Source organism: Macaca mulatta, chromosome 15 (assembly GCF_049350105.2).
Source record: "Macaca mulatta isolate MMU2019108-1 chromosome 15, T2T-MMU8v2.0, whole genome shotgun sequence".
Taxonomy (NCBI): domain Eukaryota; kingdom Metazoa; phylum Chordata; class Mammalia; order Primates; family Cercopithecidae; genus Macaca; species Macaca mulatta.
The window spans coordinates 122472637-122484745 of record NC_133420.1 but is presented as its reverse complement, the minus strand read 5'-3'; the positions used below and the strand labels follow the sequence as shown (position 1 = coordinate 122484745).

Below are 12109 nucleotides of genomic sequence, written 5' to 3'. Positions count from 1 at the left end.
GAACTGATAATATTGTGATCTTGTTTTTCAACTCAACACTCTGCCTCCTAGCAGTTCTCAAATTGTAGCCCAGAAGGCTTGTTAAGTACACATTGCCTGGCCCCACCCACAGATCTGGCTGGGTCTGAGATTTCTGCCTTTCTAAGGACTTTTCTTGGGGCTGCAGCTGCTGCTTCTCATGGGGCACTTTGAGAACCACTGCTCTGTGGGGTGTGTGCCCAGTGTGCGCCTGTGTGAATGTGTGCCCGTGTGAGTGTGTGTGCCAGTGTGTGTGCATTCGTGTGTGTGCATATGTGCACGCAGGTGCCTGCATGTGTGCGCCTGGGCTCAGATGCCTATGCCCATGTGGATGCACGTGTGTGTGCATGTGTGCCTGTGCCTTCTCATGGCCCAGGTGAGCTGCCAGCAGTAACCTGCTCCCCTGCCCCCGCTGCACCGGCCCTTAGTCAGCCGTTGGTGTGAGGCATAGGAGCCCAGGTTGGAGGCTGTAGGAACTCGGGGTCCTGTCTTTGGGCACAGCCTGGTGATCTGTGGTCTTTGTTCCCCAGGTGCTTCAGTGGAGCAGGCCATGGCCAACCTTCGTTTCTTCTTCCAGCAGGAGGATTAGGACCGGATTCTGGGTGGGAAGCAGCCTTGGTTTTTATTTGCTGGGCTTGGCGGCCTAAATCCGGAGGACCTGTGGTCGTCCTTTCCACCCTCTCCCCCCCTCCTCCAAGTTAACCCCTTTATTTTCTCCTGTTCATTTCAACAGGATTTATGCTTGATTAAGTTACTCTCTTTTATCATAATTAAAGAAGAATGTGGTGGGAGAGCACTAAAAACTCCATTCAATGAAAACCAGATTGTTGAACCTGCAGGGAAACAAGGGCTGCCCTGTGGCTCCAGGCCCCTCCCAGGGAGATTGATCGCTGGGAGCTGCGGGGAGGGGGCGGAGGGGAGGGGATTTAAGCTCCTTAGGGAGGAAGTTGGCTGCCCCTGCCGGCCCAGAAGACAGGGGCCTGCCTCCGGGCTTGCCACCCCCTCGTCCTGGGTCCTGCCCAGCAGCCTGTGTGTAACATCTGACTCCTGTCGCAGTCAGGCACGGCTCTGCACACAGGCCCTGGATTTACAAAGGCCTTTTTCTAATGGTGCCTGCGAGTCTCCTGCTGCAGAACATGACCTGCTGGAATGTTTTTAAAAAGTGTGTTTTTAGTTGACTCAGTTCCTCATGCTGGTCGCAGTTGCTCATAAAGGCAAGGCTGTGTAAAAATCCCGCCGAAGCCCTGGCAGTCACAAAGCCCTTGCTCCAAGCTGGGACCTGGAGTGGCGGGGCGTGCTAGGCCCCACCGCCTGCCCAGTGAGGTCAGGCCTGGCTGCGAGTGGTTCCTGTGCAAAAGGAAAGGCTGCCTTCATACTGCTTGGGGAATTGTTTCTGTAATACGCGTGGGATTCTAAAAATGGTTAGACCTGCGTAGCTGGATGGGAGGGGAGGAGGCAGTGACTGACTGCAGGAGGGGCAGCCTCCCTGATGGTCACCTGTGAAACGAGGTGGCAGGTTCAGGAACCAGGGTCCAGTCCCCTCTCTGCCACACTGCACGTGAGTGTGCTCAGGCCCCTGGTGAAGGGTTGTTTTAGGGGATGGGAGTGAACATAGGTTCTGGGAGTGAACACGGGTTCTGGAGCCTCAAGGCAGGGACCCTGCCACTTACCAGTAGGGTGACCTCAGTGAGTACCTTAGTAGAGAATGGTGGAATTTGTTCCTCGTCCACTGAGGATGGTTAAAATAATACCCCCAGCATGGGACTGTTGTGGGGACTCTATGAGCTTGAACAGCGAACACCCGGCACAGCAAGCATCCAGCGCGTGTTGGGAGTTGCCGTTGTGATGGGCCATCTGTTTCAGAGGTAGAGCCTCAGACAAGGACATCGTGTTAGTCTGCTTAGTCTGCCGTAAGTACCCACCCCAGACTGGGCCGCTTAAATAACGTTCATTCTCTCACAGCCCTGGAGGTGGAAGTGTGACGTCAATACCCACCCCAGACTGGGCCGCTTAAATAACGTTCATTCTCTCACAGCCCTGGAAGGGGAAGTGTGACGTCAAGGTGTCAGCAGGGTTGGTGTCTCCTGAGGCCTTGCTCCTTGCCTTGCAGTTGGCTGTCCTCTCCCTGACTCCTCACGAGGTCGTCCCTCTGTGTGTGTCTGTGTCTTCATCTGTTCTCCTTATAGGACACCAGTCAAACGTTGGGGTAGGGCCCACCCATATGACCTTGTTTTACCTTCATCTCCTCTTTAAAAGTCTATCTTCAAATGCATTCTGAGGTACTAGGAGTCAGGGCTTCAACCTGTGAATTTTGGGGGAATGCAATTTAGCGCAGACATGCAGTTTAACTTACAGCATTTTAAGCTTAGTAAGGTCTCGCTTTGTTGCCCAGGCTGGAGTGCGGTGCTGCAACCATAGCTTACTGCAGCCTCCACCTGCTGGGCTAAGTGATCCTTCCGCCTCGGCCGCGCAAGTAGCTGGGACTCAGGCACATACCACCATGCTTGGCTAATTTTATTTTGTTCGTAGAGACAGGATCTTGCCATGTTGCCCAGGCTGGTCTCAAACTCCTGGCCTCGAGCCCACCTCAGCCTCCTGAGTTGCCGGGATTATAGGCTTGAGCCGCTGCACCCAGCTTATTTATGGGCTACAAGGACAATTTGTTTTTCTTTTAAATTTACTTTTTGGTGGGCAGTCCCAACAAATGCTAGAAAGACAGCATTCCAAGATTTTACGGGTAACCTCCGGAACCTGTTTATTTCTGCCTCTCGGGCTCACTGGGGGTTCCCGGAACCCAGAGCCCCAGGATCTTCCTGATGGTGCGGCCCCAGCGCCTAACCCGGCCGGCAGGTGTATCAGACTCCTATGCAGCAGTCTCTCTGGGGGGGGGTGCTGACCCCAAGGCCGCCCTGGTCCCTCCTCTCTGAGGTCGCATCCCAGAGTTGTGTAGTTACGCTGGTCCTCTGCTTCCAGATGCTTCTCCCCCATACTATCCCCACTTCCCTCATCCATGCCACATGTCATGATATCTGTAAACCAGCAGCCAGAGGAGGAAGCCTGTTCACGCTGCTGCCCTGCTGGAGAGAATCATCCTCCAGCGAAGGCAGGCTGATTGCCCCTGGGTGTCCCTTCCTTCTCTAAGATGCTTACCCTGCCACTGGGGGCAGGAAACTGGGGGTGGACGTCACTGTTCAGTGGAAAGGACTGTTCCAGTGCTGTGGGAGATGAACCTTCACCCCTCCCTTCTCAGCCTGGGATCAGGACTTTCAGCCTGCATGACCTCCTGACCTTGCCTAGGGCCAGGCTGCCATGGCCGGAGGGCTGAATGGTCTGCCCTGATCTCTCTGGACTGAGTCCTGTCTCAGGAGCGCTTGTCGTGCACCCTCAGACACACCTGTGGGAGGAAAGTTGCAGGGCCCAGGCTCTCTGGGCACGTGCTGCTCTCTTGCCAGGAGTGAGGATGCATGGACTCTTGGACCAACTATTAGCAATCCAGCAGGAGCTTCCTCCAGCCTGTGAGCATTGAGTCTAATGTGAACGTGGGGCCCTGCGGGATAAGGGGAAGCACTTGTTGGGATGGGGCGTGGGGTGATAATTTGATTTAAAGTTAAGATTTTTTAAGAGTAATTAAGTTAAATTTTATGTTCACAAGGCCTACAGGACAATTCCATTCTCCTGAAGATGTTGTTTGAAGCATTTTATCATCAGTTGTAATATAACCTATTGATGTGTGTTTTCATTTGCCTTTACTAAAATATTGGAGGCATATCTTCTAGTTACAAATTATTCTAATTGATGGATTAAAGTAGTTTTTAAAATAAAAGCCTTTGCTAATTCCCTGCTGGCTCATCCAAGCCAAATGGCCGGTGGCAATGCTACTTAAACAGCACTTTACAATTCAAACTTTACCTCTAACGAGAGGCAAAGCAGTGAGACTAAAAGTGCATGTGTAAGTGGTTTTGCTTGATGCAGCATTTAGGTCTGAGACCTCCAGCTTACCAACCACCTTCCACTTTGCAGCCCTCTCAGAGGCAGCGGAGACTCCAGGGCCCTGCGATTCTCGTCCTGCACTCCTCCTATCACATGACCTTGGCTCCTTAAAAGAGGACACTTGCTCTTCATTTTTTTCATCTGCAAAACTGGGGCAGCAATAGGAAGGCCAGTCTCCTTCACTGAGGGATTCAGGGTAAAATGAAATTACTGCTTCATTACTTTGCAGTGACAACTCTGCAAATGGAGTGCTGCCTTTGCACAGAAGCTCAGCAGCAGCAGGGTGTGTCTGTGACAAGAAAAGACCGTGCCAGTCAAGCCTTGGTCATTATGTAGTGGACAGTGTTGCCACTGGCCCCATCCTGTGCCTCACCACCTCCTGCAGGCTGCCGACTCCAAGCCCTTGGGACTTGGTCACAGGCCTTTTCTGGCCAGGGTACTTGGTCTACAGTCTAGGTACACTGGGGTGCTGGGAGCCATTGCATCCCTTGCTATCGGCAGTCCTCCAACAATTAGCCCTCATTGGGTAGTGAATGCTCCAGCTGCCTTGCCTATGGGGTGGGCAGCTCTGAGATGTAGGGTCTACGTGGCCTCCCACAGGGGCCCAGTGTGTTGCGTGGTGTTGCCCATAGCAGGAGCCTGCTCATGCACTACCTCTGGGCCTCTTCCCCTTCTCCTCTCCTTCTGACTCCACTTCCAGGGCCCCCTGACTTCACCTCCCAAATGCACTCTGGATTGACTTCTTGGGGAGCCCAATCTATGATGGAAATATTACAGATATTGGCCAAGGAACACTGTTCCTCAGTGTCTCATGCACCCTCACTCTGCTCACAGCTTGCTGCATCCTCTTAGATGTTATGTCTCTGCCATTTCCCAGTCAGTGCTGCCCACAGCCCCATCAGGCTGAGTCGAATATTCATGCATGAAATTTGATCAACTCGGCTCTTCATGCGTTACTGTCACAGCATCTTCCTGGGCACTGTAGTTGTCTCAGAGCGGGATGTCGAGTGGGACGTGTCCTGTCGTCTTCAATTAGCAGCCAGTACCCAGAGCTGAGGACCAAGGGGGTGAGCTAGCCCTTGGTCTAAGGAGTGCTGCCTGTTGTTATAGGGGTGGGTACCACTCCTCGGGGTTCCAGAGTGGGTCCTGCACCCTCCTGAGTCTCTTGTGTTGATCAGGGTGTAGGGGAGGGCTGGAGGCTGGGTAGCACCTGCCCTCCCACCCTGACTTGTCGCAGTACTGTGTCTGCAAAGGCCATCTGTGTGGAGCCTCCCGGGACCTTCTGCTTCACTCTGCCCCAGTGCCACCTTTCTGACCCCAGGCTGGTCCTCTGCTGCTACCTCCCCTTCTTCCACCTCACATCAACTCTTGGGCACACCTTACCCGTTCACAGCATGGTTACCTTTCCCAGGAACTCTGGTCGGGTCTTTAAACCCCCTCTGGCCGTTGAGTCCTGGTGCCCTCTGATCAGGCCTACCCCGGAGGAGCCCTGCTGTGTTGGTCTCTGGACTCAGGCCTGGCAGTCCCACGGGCAAAGGCCCAACCCCAGGCATAGACCAGACCCGGCACGCCTCAGCCCCGGTCCTCGGCCAGTCTCCCACAGCCTGGCCACCTCATCGCCTTGCTCTGGGGCTGGTCCTCCCTGCTCCATGATTGTTATTTTCACCCTCACCACCCCCAGCCCCCACCCCCAGCCTTTCTGGAGTGTGCTCATGGAGCATGCGCTGAAGAGGGAGCAAGAAAGGTGGCGAGCCCGGGAGGGGCAGCGTGTCCAGTGCTGCACCAAGTCCGGTGGCAGAGGCCTGTGCCAGTGGGAAGGTCAGAAATCTCCCTTCTCTACACTCTCTTCAGAGGAGGAAGAAGTCTTCAGGAGGGAAATCCCCCAAGTTCTTGGTCCATTTTCCTATAGGCATCCTTGTCCTCTTCTTTCCTATTAGGATAGGAATGATTTCTTTAACTTTTTGAAGGACAGTTCCTTGGCCTGTTACATGGACCCTATTTTTTACTGACTTCTTAGGGACTTAACATCGTGCGTGTGTGTGTGTGTGTGTGTGTGTGTGTGTGTGTGTGTGTGTGTGTGGTTCCCCCCCGCCATTTATTTGTGACTCTGCCCTTTCAACTGAATCCAGATGAGCTCAAGTTTCCTGGTGTGAAGAAAATATAAAATGCTGCCCCCTGTACCTCTTTCAGGAAATCCTCCTGTATTATGTTTTGAATGCAGCTCCCTCCACCATCTGGGATGGAGTCATTGCTGTACAGCAGGCATAGCCACTGTCATGAAAGATGAAGCTGGTCTCAAAGACACTAGGACGTTGCAAAGAGCCACATGAGTTTTTTGGATATGGCAGAATTTCTCCAAGTGGGGGAGATAAATGAGGCAAACGTTAGGTATACGTTTTGTAAAATGATAAAACTCTCATTAGTTGTGGTTGGTTCAGTTGTCTCTATTTAGAATGCAAGGGACTCAACGGAAAATGTTAGCACCAATACAGAGAGGTAGTGGGTTGGCTGGAGGATTCAGGACCAACTTAGAAACATCAGTGGCATTTGTATATACCTGTAACCATAAAAACAAGTAATAGAAAAAAAAATACAGTAGCAGCGAAGCCATTCAGATACCCAGGAGTAACCTTAGTGAGAAATGCTCCACACTCCTGAGACTTCACTGAAAAATTTGAAAGAAGATTAGACTAACTGGAGAAGAAAACCCTGTTGTCTTATGTTATGTTATGTTATGTTATGTTATGTTATGTTATGTTATGTTATGTTATGTTATGTTGTTATTTTTTTACGGAGTCTTGCACTGTCACCCACGCTGGAGCGTAATGGTGTGATTTTGGCTCACTGCAGCCTCTGCCTCCCAGGTTCACGCAATTCTCCTGTCTCAGCCTCCCAAGTAGCTGTGATTACAGGCACACACTACCAAACCTGGATAATTTTTTGTACTTTTAGTAGAGATGGGGTTTCACTATGTTGCCCACACTGGTCTGGAACTACTGACCTCGTGATCCACCCGCTTCCAGCTCCCAAAGTGCTGGGATTACAGGCATGAACCGCCACGCCCGGCCAGAAAACCCTGTTGTTACTGGGAAAGTAATATTGTAACGATATCTGTTCTCTCGAAATTAAAATACAAATTTAATACAGTTCCAACTAGCACCCCAGTAGTATTTTATAGAATTTGGCTTGCTGTTTCTGAAGTCCATGTAGAACTGAAAGTGAGCAAGAAGAACCAAGACAGTTTTGAAAAAGTGAAATTATTGTGAGAACCTTGCTTTACCCAGTGTCAAAATGTGTTGTCGAAATTAAATAGACAAATAGATCAAAAGAAGAGAATAGATAATCCACACACAGACCTATGGAATATATGGAATTGATTTTTCTTTTCTTTTTTTTTTTTTTTGAGACGGAGTCTCGCTCTGTCGCCCCAGCTGGAGTGCAGTGGTGCAGTCCCTGCCCACTGCAAGCTCCGCCTTCCTGGGTCCACGCCATTCTCCTGCCTCAGCCTCCTGAGTAGCTGGGACTACAGGTGCCCGCCACCATGCCTGGCTAATTTTTTGTATTTTTAGTAGAGATAGGGTTTCACTGTGTTAGCCAGGATGGTCTAGATCTCCTGACCTCGTGATCCACCCGCCTTGGCCTCCCAAAGTGCTGGGATTACAGGCGTGAGCCACTGTGTCCGGCCCATCTCAGGATTCTTAATGTAATCATGCCCACAAAGTCCCCTTAGCCATGTAAGGCGACGTGGTCACAGGTTCTGGGGATTAGGATGTGGCCATCTTGGGTGGATCCTTATTCCATCTTCCACACTATATTAGGAAACAGAAAATAACATAAGTTATGATTTCAAGCTATCATATCAGCAGGGTTTAAGGTGAGGGTATGGGGAACTGGGCATTTTAATAAACGGTGAAGTGTAGATTACCACATCCGCTTTGGAGGACAGTCAGCTGTCTTTCTTAAAATCAGTAACAGCTACACCCATGAACCCAGTAATTCTATGTCTTGGGATTTGCCTTCCAGACACACTGAGCTCAGGGCACAGAGAAGTCAGTATGAGGATATTTATGGCAATGCTGTTTGTGGGAGAAAAAGAAACATTATAACTAAGTGTTTACTGTTTTGGAAATGACCAGAAAACCAACCCATACCTATGGAATATTAGTGCTAGGGAATATTACACAGCAATGGAAAAAAAAAACACGAGGTGGTTCAAACCTCAAAGATCTCCACGTTATAGCTCAACGAAAAGTCATTTGCAAGATAGCACATAGATAGTTTGGCGATTTAGGCCAAACAGCATGTTCAAAACACCATGTTCCTACAGGCAGAGGAAGACCTGAGAGTGTAAATGACACAGTACTAACTGCTTACATCTGGGGAGGTTCAAGTTATGTCCAGGGGACTTCAGCTTTATGTACAAGTGTGACTCAGAGAGGAGTGTATTCACGTAATACTTGCAGAGTATTAAAGAAAGTTCAAAATGTAAGGGTATGATGAAGCACAATAAAGGGCATAATGAAACAGAAGGTCAGATACTCTGTAGTAATTTCCAGAAGTCCACATTCTTTAGGAAGTCATACTTGATTCTAGGGCTACGGATTACACATGATCAGGGCCATGTGGCCTGGGGTGGGAGTCAGGCTCGGAGCCCAGGGTTCTTTCTAGCTGGCTTCCTTGGAAGTGTTAGTTTTTTGGGTTTTTTTTGTTTTTGTTTTTTCCCCGTGAAAAATAACTTTTATTGAGACCCCATGAGCTGCAAAATCTGTTCCTGGCATTAAGCTCCTTCTTCCTTTGCCATTCGGTCTTCCTTGGGTGGTCCCATGAATGCTTTCTTCTCCTCCATGGTCTGGAAGCAGCCATGGCCAAACTTGGAGGTGGTGTCAGTGAACTCAAGGTCCATCTTCTCCAGAGCCCGCCGCTTCGTCTCCACCAGCAAGGACTTGCGGAGGGCGAGCACCTGCTTCTTGGTTCCCACCACACAGCCTTTCAGCAGGACAAAGTCATTGGTCACTTCACCGTAGTGGACAAAGCCACCCAGAGGGTTGAGGCTCTCGTCAGACAGGTCATAGTCGGTGGAGGCATTGTTCTTGATCAGCTTGCCGTCCGTGATAAGGTAGCCCTGGCCAATCTTACAGATCTTCTTGTTGACCTCAATGCAGTGATGGTCGCCTTTCTGCCCAGCGTGTGCCACAGAGAAGGCCACACGAGCAGGATGCCATGCCCCAATCCAGGCCACCTTGCGCAGGCCTCCGTGGGTCTTGTGGGGCAGCTTTTTGGTGTGCCAACGACTGGTGACCCCTTTGTAGCCTTTGCCCTTGGTCACCCCGATGACATCTATCATCTCATCCTGCCCAAACACTTGGTTCACAGGTACCTGCTGCTCAAGCCTCTTCGCGGGCCCCATCCGGCTTCTCGGCCACAGTGCCTCCGTTCATTTGGGTGTCCATCAGGTGGGCCTTCTTCTGGCACAGAGGAAGCAGGTGCATAGGGTGTGGGCAATGATGCAGATGACGTGGCAGTACTTCTTCATGCTGCTAAAGTCCTTCTCCAGCTGCTTCTTGCCATCCTCATCCTGCCATTTCTTGCAGTACTTGGTAAAGGCCTTTGTCTTAGATTTATGCCAGTTCTTATAGAAACGCCTCTTGCATTCATCACTAATGTGCTCAGTGAATACCTCAGTATCTGGAGACTGACGAAGACATCAGTGAAGGTCTGGAGGCCTTGAGGGGTTTCCATGTAGCCCACAATGCCCACAACCACCATGGGTGGCATCTCCACAATGGTCACAGCCTCCACCACCTCCTTCTTGTTCACCTTGAATCCTGACCTATCGACTTCCCGCATGGTGTGGGTCATGCCAGCCTTGTATCCCAGGAAGGCTGTGAGGTGGACCGGATTGGACGGGTCATCCTTAGGGAAGCTCTTCACCTTCCCACAATGCGTGCTGCTGTGCTTCCAAGGCAGGAAGCCGAGGGACCCATGTCTGGGAGGGGTGAACTTTCTGTGAGACATCACGCTGTCAAATCCCGCTGGTAAACATCGGTCGGCCTTCGGTTTCCGCTAGATAAAGCCAAATCTGGAAGTGTTAGTTTTAACAGGAAAGTTGAAGAGAAGAGGGGAGCTTCGAAGCACATCTTCGAAAGTGAAGAGATTGCATTTTCGGCAGTCAAGATGTTTTCCATGTGGCAGTTTATTTCTACCTCCAGGGCCCCTTTATTTGAGCTCTTGTTCTCTTTCCTCACCCCTGGATTGATTCTCCTTGTTGAAATCAAGAAAAGCCTGGAAATCTCATCTGACTATCGTTGGGAGGTAAAGAAGAGTTGGTGGGAACATTTCCTGTGATTCTCCTAAAATTATAGAACCACACAAGAAAGGGTTTGGTCCCATAGTAAGGCTGAGCAAAGTGATCCCAAGCAAGCAAAGCCCTAGAGTCACTTCTGAAATGTGGGCACCTGCTAGACGTGCCTGCTCGACATCTGTTCGGATGGGCTGATGGAGGGTGGTCACTGTGGAACTGCACTTAGCACTGGGGAATGTTTCCCTGGAGACTCACTGCAATCCATTGTTACGAGTCCTGATGCTCCTAGACAATAATGATACTTTCTAAGAATTGCAATTGCTTTAAAAATCTCCAAACACTAAAGGAGAGTGTGTATCTCCCGTTTGTGTGCTACCTGGATAATAGTATAAACATGTCCCCGGCTCTCAGCCAGCGTGAGTCTAGCACAATATTTCAACTACAGCCTTAGGTCCAACTGTTTTTTTTTTTTTTTTTCCTGAGATAGAGTCTCACTCTGTCACCCAGGCTGGAGTGCAGTGGAGCGATCTCAGCTCACTGCAACCTCTGCCTCCCAGGTTCAAGCGATTCTTCTGTCTCAGTCCCCCGAGTAGCTGGGATTACAGGCACGCGCCACCACACCTGGCTAATTTTCTATTTTTAGTAGGGTTTCACCATGTTGGCTGGACTGGTCTCGAACTTCTGACCTCAGGTGATACTCAGCCTCCCAAAGTTCTGGGATTACAGGCATGAGCCACCTCGCCTGGCCCCAAATGTTATTTTTAAAAAATTAAGCGTTAGCCAGATTGATTAAAACACAGATGACACTGAGCAGAACCCCCATATATCCACGTCCATCATCTGATGCCCTGCCTGCAGATGGGTGGACAGACAGAGGTCCAGTCCTTTTCTGAAAAGCCAGCAAAATTTACATACAGCTCCGCCCCCCTGGTTTAATTTAATTTCTATGCTTCACTCTTAATCCTGACCTTCAAGGTAGGGAATTCGCAGGAAAAGAGTTTTTTGTCAGCTTATTGAATGCCATTCTTTCTTGATTAGGACTGGCATGCATACGTTATCAGAAGCAGAAATCAAGAAATAGCCTCAAACCAACGCATTTCCTTGTTATGTTTCGGTAAAAATCACATCCATTTCTCTGGTGAGAGAAGACTCGAGTATCCTTGGTTTTGTGCCCCAGGTGATAAGGCTCTTCAAGTTTCTGCTTGCTCTGAAAGATTCCGCAATATAAATAACTTTCTTTAAAACAGGCTCATCTGTTTTACATTTTGAGGCAGTTTCTACACTGCGAGGCAGAGCTGCTAGCCAGGAGTTCTGCTGAAGCTGGCTCCTGCATCCTTCCCGTCCTGGAGAGTGACTCTGCGTGGGCGTTTCCTGCAAGATCAAAGCCTGACTCGAGCTTGGTCGAGTGGAACTTGAGTTCTGGGGAGTGTGATTCCTGGTGGCAGAGAAGATGTGAAGGATGTCTTCCTGCGACCAGCATCTCCTGGCCGGGAAGGGCCGGATCCACTGTGTGCTGGGGGGTGGGGGTCGTTCTCAGGCCTGCTCTCCACCCCCAGGCCTTGCAGGCTGCACACGGAAATGAGAAAAGCAGCTCTGGAGGAGAGCTGGGGTGCCCTTGGGTCCTGCCTGCCTAGGCTTACTTTGAAAGACTGGAGCTGTTGTTGTATGAGCTGGCCCCTGCAGGGCCTCCTCTGGCGCCCTCAAGTCTCTATGTGGGAAGTGGGGGGACTGCATTAGGGAGCCCTTTCTGGGGGAGTATATGTGTGGTTTGCAAATGTAGCTTGCTTCCCATGTTTTGGT

At 50.4% G+C, this 12109-nt stretch overlaps 1 protein-coding gene and 1 pseudogene across 4 annotated transcripts in view; one reads left to right on the top strand and one right to left on the bottom strand.

Moving 5' to 3' along the window:
- Positions 1 to 12109, top strand: part of ROR2 (receptor tyrosine kinase like orphan receptor 2) — a 219613-nt gene that overhangs the window by 92062 nt on the left and 115442 nt on the right. The window lies entirely within an intron of this gene.
- On the bottom strand, positions 7894 to 10023 carry LOC705076 (large ribosomal subunit protein uL3-like; annotated as a pseudogene). The gene is made up of 2 exons (XR_013404946.1): positions 9706 to 10023; positions 7894 to 9673 (listed from the first exon to the last, which is right to left on the bottom strand). The product of XR_013404946.1 is annotated as a large ribosomal subunit protein uL3-like (transcript).